At 37.5% G+C, this 9,022-nt stretch overlaps 1 non-coding gene across 1 annotated transcript; it reads right to left on the reverse strand.

Moving 5' to 3' along the window:
• Positions 1 to 2,265: 2,265 nt before the first annotated feature.
• On the reverse strand, positions 2,266 to 2,369 carry LOC127746115 (small nucleolar RNA R71). Its single transcript, XR_008007735.1, has one exon. It is a non-coding gene; the product is annotated as a small nucleolar RNA R71 (small nucleolar RNA).
• Between the last annotated feature and the right edge of the window lie 6,653 nt (positions 2,370 to 9,022).

Raw genomic sequence — 9,022 nt, forward strand, 5'->3', positions numbered from 1 at the left:
TTTGAATCCGCCTAACTGAGATTTACAAGATGACCATAGCTTGTTTCATACCAACAATCTCCGTGGGATCGACCCTTACTCATGTAAGGTATTACTTGGACGACCCAGTGCACTTGCTGGTTAGTTGTGCGAAGTTGTGACAAAATGTGATTCACGTTTGAGAGCTCCAAGTTTATTGGCGCCATTGTTGATGATCACAATTTTGTGCACCAAGTTTTTGTCGCCGTTGCCGGGGATTGTTCGAGTTTGGGCAACTGACGGTTCATCTTGTTGCTCAGATTAGGTAATTTTATTTTCAAAAAGTTTTCAAAAATCTTTCAAAAATTTTTTTTCTCTTTTTCATTTTTCTAAAGATTATTTTCAAAAAATCCAGAAAAAATCATAAAATCATAAAAATAAAAAATATTATTGTGTTTCTTGTTTGAGTCTAGTATCAATTTTTAAGTTTGGTGTCAATTGCATGTTTTAAAAACTTTTGCATTTTTCGAAAATTCATGCATGTGTTCTTCATGATCTTCAAGTTGTTCTTGATAAGTCTTCTTGTTTAATCTTCATATTTTCTTGTTTTGTGTTTTTTGTTATTTTTCATATGCATTTTTGCATTCATAGATCTAAACATTGGAAATTTCTAAGTTTGGTGTTTTGCTTGTTTTTCTTTTCTTGAAAAATTTTCAAAAATAAGTCTTGATGTTCATCTTGATCTTCAAAGTGTTCTTGGTGTTCATCTTGACATTCATAGTGTTCTTGCATGCATCATTGGTTTTGATCCAAAATTTTCATATTTTGGGTTATATTTATGTTTTTCTCTCTCCTCATTAAAAATTAAAAAATCAAAAAAATATCTTCCCTTATTTTACTCATAATTTTCGAAATCTTTAGGTTGACTTAGTCAAAATTTTTTAAAATAAGTTGTTTCTTGTTATTCAAGTCAAGATTTCATTTTTAAAAATCTTATCTTTTTAAAATCTTTTTCAAAAATAAAATCTTTTTCATTTTTTTTAATATTTTCGAAATTAAAAAAAAATTGATTTTAAAAATCTTTTTCTTATCTCTATTTCATGATTTTCAAAAACTTTACTAAAAATTAATGTGATTGATTCAAAAATTTGAAGTTTGTTACTTTCTTGTTAAGAAAGGTTCAATCTTTAAATTCTAGAATCTTATCTATTAGTTTCTTGTTAGTCAAGTCATCAATTTTAAAAATAAAATCTTTTTCAACCATATCTTTTCAATCATATCTTTTTAATCATATCTTTTTCAAATCATATCTTTTTCAAAAATTTGATTTCAAAATCTTTTCTAACTTCTTATCTTTCCAAAATTGATTTTCAAATCTTTTTCAACTAACTAATTGACTTTTTGTTTGTTTCTTATCTTTTTCAAAACCACCTAACTACTTTTCTCTCTCTAATTTTAGAAAATTCCTCACTCTTTTTCAAAATTCTTTTTAATTAACTAATTATTTCGAATTTTAATTTTAATTTTATTTCTTCTCTTAAGTTTCGAATTTTAACTAATAATTAAAATAAAAACAAAAATATTTTTTTCTCTTTTAGTTAATATTCAAATTCTCTCTCTCATCACCTTCTATTTATTTATTTATCTACTAACACTTCTCTTCTACTCATAATTCGAACCCTCTACTCTTCTCTCTCTATGTTCGAATTTTTTCTTCTTCTATTCTTTTCTTCTTCTACTCACATAAATGAATTTCTATACTGTGACATAGAGGATTCCTCTTCCTTTTTTGTTTCTTATTTTTCATATGAGCAGGAGCAAGGACAAGGACATTCTTGTTGAAGCAGATCCTGAACCTGAAAGGACTATGAAGAAGAAGCTAAGAGAAGCTAAAGCACAACAATCTAGAGAAAACCTTACAGAGAATCTCGAAAAAGAAGACATGGCCTAACCCAATAACAATGGTGGAGGCGCAAGGAGGATGCTTGGTGATTATACTACACATACTTCCAATTTTTATGGAAGAAGCATCTCAATCCCTGCTATTGGAGCAAATAATTTTGAGCTGAAGCCTCAACTAGTTGCTCTGATGCAACAGAACTGCAAGTTCCATGGACTTTCATCAGAAGATCCCTATCAGTTTTTAACTGAATTTTTGTAAATCTGTGATACTGTTAAGACTAATGGAGTAGATCCTGAAGTCTACAGGCAATATGGTTGGATTCACAACCTACAGATAGCCTGGACTCATGGGATAAGCTGGTCGTGGCCTTTTTGGCTAAGTTCTTTCCTCCTCAAAAGTTGAGCAAGCTTAGAATGGATGTTCAGACCTTCAAGAAAAAAGATGGTGAATCCCTCTATGAAGCTTGGGAAAGATACAAGCAGTTGACCAAAAAGTGTCCTTCTGGCATGCTTTCAGAGTGGACCATTTTAGATATATTCTATGATGGTCTATCTGAGCTTTCTAAGATGTCACTGGACCATTCTGCAGGTGGATCTATTCACCTCAAGAAAATGCCTGTAGAAGCTCAAGAACTCATTGACATGGTTGCAGATAACCAATTCATGTACACCTCTGAGAGAAATCCTGTGAGTAATGGGACGCCTCAGAGGAAGGGAGTTCTTGAAATTGATGCTCTGAATGCCATATTGGCTCAGAACAAAATGTTGACTCAGCAAGTCAACATGATTTCTCAGAGTCTGAATGGATGGCAAAATGCATCCAACGGTACTAAAGAGGCATCTTTTGAAGAAAAAGCTTATGATCCTGAGAACCCTACAATGGCAGAGGTGAATTACATGGGTGAACCCTATGAAAACACCTATAATTTCTCATGAAGAAATCATCCAAATTTCTCATGGAAGGATCAACAAAAGCCCCAACAAGGCTTTAATAATGGTGGAAGAAACAGGTTTAGCAATAGCAAGCCTTTTCCATCATCTTCTCAGCAACAGATAGAGAATTCTGAGCAGGGCCCCTCTAGCTTAGCAAACATAGTCTCTGATCTATCTAAGGCCACTTAAAGTTTCATGAGTGAAACAAGGTCCTCCATTAGAAATTTGGAGGCACAAGTGGGTCAGCTGAGTAAGAAAATCACTGAAACTCCTCCTAGTACTCTCCCAAGCAATGCAGAAGAGAATCCAAAAAGAGAGTGCAAGGCCATTGATATAATCAATATGGCTAAATGCATAAAGGAGGAGAAGGATGTGAATCCCAGTGAGGAAGACCTCCTGGGATGTCCTCTGAATAAAAAGGAGTTCCAAACTGAGGAACCTAAGGAATTTAAGGCTCACCTAGAGACCATAGAGATTCCATTGAACCTCCTTTTACCATTCATGAGCTCTGAGAACTATTCTTCCTATGAAGAGGATGAAGATGTAACTGAAGAGCAAATTGCTCAATATCTAGTAGCCATCATGAAGCTGAATGCCAAGTTGTTTGGTAATGAGACTTGGGAAGGTGAATCTCCCTTGCTGATTAGTGAACAAGATACATGGGTTCAGCAAACTCTACCTCAAAAGAAACAAGATCCTGGTAAATTCTTAATATCCTGTACCATAGGCACCATGACCTTTGAGAAGGCTCTGTGTGACCTGGGGTCAGGTATAAATCTTATGCCACTCTCTGTAATGGAGAAGCTGGTGATCTTTGAGATACAAGATATAAAAATCTCATTAGAGATGGCAGACAAGTCAATAAAATAAGCTTATGGATTGGTAGAAGGCGTGTTGGTAAAGGTTAAAGGCCTTTACATCCCTGCTGATTTCATAATCTTAGACACTGGGAAGGATGAGGATGAATGCATCATCATTGGAAGACCCTTCCTAGCCACAACAGGAGTTGTGATTGATGTTGACAGAGAAGAGCTAGTCCTTCAATTGAATGGGGACTACCTTGTGTTTAAAGCTCAAGGATCTTCCTCTGTAACCATGGAAAAGAGGCACGATAGCTTTTTTCAATACAGAGTCAAACAAAGCCCCCACAATCAAACTCTAAGTTTGATGCAAACTATAAGTTTGGTGTTGAACCACCACATTCAAATTCTAAGTTTGGTGTTGGGAGGTCCCAACAATGCTCTGAACATCTGTGAAGCTCCATGAGAGCTCACTGTCAAGCTATTGACATTAAAGAAGCACTTATTGGGAGGCAACCCAATTTTTATTTATCTATATTTCTATTGTTCTTTTATGTTTTATTAGGTTTATGATCATGTGGAGTCACAAAACAATTGCAAAAATTAAAAACAGAATCAAAAACAGCAGAAGAAACAGCACACCCTGGAGGAAGAGCTTACTGGCGTTTAAACGCCAGTAAGGAGCATTTGGCTGGTGTTCAACGCCAGAACAGAGCATGAAGCTGGCGTTGAATGCCAGAAACAAGTAGTAGTCTGGCGTTTAAATGCCAGGATTACACCCTGAGGAGAGCTGGCATTAAATGCCAGAAACAAGCATGGAAATGGCGTTGAACGCCAGAAACATGCTGCAGATTGGCGTTGAACGCCCAAAACAAGCATGGAAGTGGCGTTTAACGCTAGAAACATGCTGCAGTCTGGTGTTAAATGCTAAGATTGCATACAGAAGGCATTTTACACGCCTAAAGGGTGCAGGGATGAGAAATTCTTGACACCTCAGGATTTCTGCACCCCACAGAATCACCTCAAGATCTGTGGACCCCACAGGATCCCCACCTACCTTCTCCCTCCCTCTCACACCTTTTCATAACACTCTTCCCCGAACACCATTCACCAATCACCAAAATAATCACCTCAATCTCTCTTCCCCATCACCTCTTCACCACTCACATCCATCCACTCTTTCCCATAAACCCCACCTACCTTCAAATTCAAAATCTCTTTTTCACCCAAACCCACCCTAAATGGCCGAGTACACATCTCTCTCCCTCTCCTCCATATCTTCTTCTTCTTCTTCATCTATTCTTTCTTCTTTTACTCGAGGACGAGCAACATTCTAAGTTTGGTGTGGTAAAAGTATAGTTTTTTTTTGTTTTTCCATAACCATTGATGGCACCTAAGGCCGGAGAAACCTCTAGAAAGAGGAAAGGGAAGACAAAAGCTTCCATTTCTGAGTCATGGGAGATGGAGAGATTCATCTCAAAAGCCCATAAAGACCACTTCTATGAAGTTGTGGCCAAGAAGAAGGTGATCCCTGAGGTCCCTTTCATGCTCAAGAAAAATGAGTATCCGAAGATCCGACATGAGATCCAAAGAAGAGGTTGGGAAGTTCTTACCAACCCCATTCAACAAGTTGGAATCTTAATGGTTCAAGAGTTCTATGCAAATGCATGGATCACTAGGAACCATGATCAAAGCATGAACCCAAACCCAAAGAATTGGCTTACAATGGTTTGAGGGAAATGCTTAGATTTCAGTCCAGAGAACGTAAGGCTGGCGTTCAACTTGCCTATGATGCAAGAAGATGCTGGCGTTCAACTTTGATCAAAGGTTAGACCAAGTCCTCATGGACATATGTGTGGAAAGAACTCAATGGAAAATAGACTCAAAAGGTAAGCCGGTTCAATTGAGAAGACTGGACCTTAAGCCCGTGGCTAGAGGATGGTTGGAGTTCATCCAACGCTCCATCATCCCCACTAGCAACTGATCCGAAGTAACTGTGGATCAGGCGATCATGATCCATAGCATCATGATTGGAGAGGAAGTAGAAGTTCATGAAGTCATCTCTCTAGAACTCTACAAAGTAGCGGAAAAGCCCTCCACCTTGGCAAGGCTAGCTTTTCCTCATCTCATTTGCCATCTATGCTACTTAGCTGGAGTTGTCATAGAAGGAGACATCCTCATTGAAGAGGACAAGCCCATCACTAAAAAGAGGATGGAGCAAACAAGAGAGCCCATTCATAGATCTCAAGAGACACATGAAGAATCTCATCATCAAGAAATCCCTGAGATGCCTCAAGGGATGCATTTTTCTCCAAACAACTATTGGGAACAACTAAACACTTCTCTAGAAGGATTGAGTCATGACATGAACCAATTAAGGGTGGAACACCAAGAACACTCCATCATTCTCAATGAGATTAGAGAAGATCAAAGAGCTATGAGGGAGGAGCAACAAAGGCAAGGAAGCGACATAGAAGAGCTCAAGAACACCATTGGTCCTTCAGGGAGAAGACGCCACCATCACTAAGGTGGACTCATTCCTTAACTTCCTTATTCTTATCTCTCTGTTTTTCAGTTTTTGAGCTTCATGTTTGTCTATGTTTGTGTCTTTATTACATGATCATTAGTGTCTAGAGTCTATGTCTTAAGGCTATGAATAAATCCATGAATCCTTCACCTTTCTTAAAATGAAAAATGTTTTTAATACAAAAGAATAAGAAGTACATGAATTTCGAATTCATCCTTGAAATTAGTTTAATTATATTGATGTCGTGACAATATTTTTTGTTTTCTGAATGAATGCTTGAACCGTGCATATTTTTTATCTTGTTGTTTATGAATGTTAAAATTGTTGGCTCTTGAAAGAATGATGAAAAAGAGAAATGTTATTGATTATCTGAAAAATCATAAAATTGATTCTTGAAGCAAGAAAAAGCAATGAAGAACAAAGCTTGCGAAAAAAAAAGTGGCGAAAAAAAGAATTTAAAGAAAGAAAAAGAAAAAGCAAGCAGAAAAAGCCAATAGCCTTTAAAACCAAAAGGAAAGGGTAAAAAAAGGATCCAAGGCTTTGAGCATCAATGGATAGGAGGGCCCAAGGAAATAAAATACAGGCCTAAGCGGCTAAATCAAGCTGTCCCTAACCATGTGCTTGTGACATGCAGGTCCAAGTGAAAAGCTTGAGACTGAGTGGTTAAAGTCGTGATCCAAAGCAAAAAGAGTGTGCTTAAGAGCTCTAGACACCTCTAATTGGGGACTTTAGTAAAGCTGAGTCACAATCTGAAAAGATTCACCCAGTCATGTGTCTGTGGCATTTATGTATCCGGTGGTAATACTGGAAAACAAAGTGCTTAGGGCCACGGCCAAGACTCATAAAAGTAGCTGTGTTCAAGAATCAACATACTTAACTAGGAGAATCAATAACACCATATGAACTCTAAATTCCTATGGATGCCAATCATTCTAAACTTCAAAGGATAAAGTGAGATGCCAAACCTGTTCAGAAGCAAAAAGCTACAAGTCCTGCTCATCTAATTAAGACTAATATTCATTGATATTTTGAGATTTATAGTCTATTCTCTTCTTTTTATCCTATTTGATTTTCAGTTACTTGGGGACAAGCAACAATTTAAGTTTGGTGTTGTGATGAGCGGATAATTTATGCGCTTTTTGGCATTGTTTTTAGGTAGTTTTTAGTAGGATCTAGCTACTTTTAGGGATGTTTTTATTAGTTTTTATGCAAAATTCACATTTCTGGACTTTACTATGAGTTTGTGTATTTTTCTGTGATTTCAGTTATTTTCTGGTTGAAATTGAGGGACCTGAGCAAAAATCTGATAAGAGGCTGACAAAGGACTGCTGATGTTGTTGGATTTTGACCTCCCTGTACTCGAAATGAATTTTGTAGAGCTACAGAACTCTAAATGGCGCCCTCTCAATTGCGTTGGAAAGTAGACATCCAGGGCTTTCTAGCAATATATAATTGTTCATACTTTGTTCGAGCTTAGATGATGCAAACTGGCATTCAACGCTAGTTCCATGCTGCATTCTGGAGTAAAACGCTTGAAACACATCACAAACCAGAGTTAAACGCCAAAAACACGTTACAACTTGGCGTTTAACCCCAAGAGAAGCCTTTGCACGTGTAAAGCTCAAGCTCAGCCCAAGCACACAACAAAGTGGGCCCCGGAAATGGATTTCTGCATTAAGACTTATTTCTGTAAACCCTAGTAACTAGTTTAATATAAATAGAACTTTTTACTATTGTATTAGACATCTTTTAATTAATCTTGGAATTAGTCTTTGATTAATCTATTGATCACGTATGGAGGCTGGCCATTCGGCCATGCCTGAACCTTTATTACTTATGTATTTTCAACGTTGGAGTTTCTACACACCATGGATTAAGGTGTGGAGCTCTCCTGTACCTCGAGTATTAATGCAATTACTACTGTTCTTCTATTCAATTCACGCTTATTCTTATTCTAAGATATTCATTCGCACTTCAACCTGATGAATGTGATGATCCATGACACTCATCACCATTCTCAACCTATGAGCGCGTGCCTGACAACAACCTCCGTTCTACTTTCGATTGAATGAGTATCTCTTGGATTCCTTAATCAGAGTCTTCGTGGTATAAGCTAGAATTCATTAGCAGCATTCTTGAGAATCTGGAAAGTCTAAACCTTGTTTGTGGTATTCCAAGTAGGATTCAGGGATTGAATGACTGTGACGAGCTTCAAACTCGCGAGTGTTGGGCGTAGTGATAGACGCAAAAGGATCAATGGATCTTTTTTCGACATGATCGAGAACCGACAGATGATTAGCCGTGCTATGACAGAGCATTTGGACCATTTTCACTGAGAGGATGGGAAGTAGGCATTGACAACAGTGACGCCCTACATACAGCTTGCCATAGAACGGAGTAAGAAAGACTGGATGAAGCAGTAAGAAAGCAGAGATTCAGAAGGAATACAGCATCTTCATGCACTTATCTGAAATTCCCACCAATGAATTACATAAGTATCTCTATCTTTATTTTATGCTTTATTTATTTTTATATTCGAAAACCATTATAACTATTTGAATCCGCCTAACTGAGATTTACAAGATGACCAAAACTTGCTTCATACCAACAATCTCCGTGGGATCGACCCTTACTCACGTAAGGTATTACTTGGACGACCCAGTGCACTTGCTGGTTAGTTGTGCGAAGTTGTGACAAGATGTGATTCACATTTGAGAGCTCCAAGTTTATTGGCGCCATTGTTGATGATCACAATTTCGTGCACCAGCTGACATGGGAAAGGCTTGGCACAGCATCAATTTGGCAAGACACAAAGCAAGGGGTACTGTTGCACTCAATCAGTTAACCGAGCACTCTACTAGGAGCAGCACCCATGGTCCAAATTCAATTAAAATTCCATTTA

This window comes from Arachis duranensis, chromosome 3, assembly GCF_000817695.3.
Source record: "Arachis duranensis cultivar V14167 chromosome 3, aradu.V14167.gnm2.J7QH, whole genome shotgun sequence".
In the NCBI taxonomy this organism is placed as follows: domain Eukaryota; kingdom Viridiplantae; phylum Streptophyta; class Magnoliopsida; order Fabales; family Fabaceae; genus Arachis; species Arachis duranensis.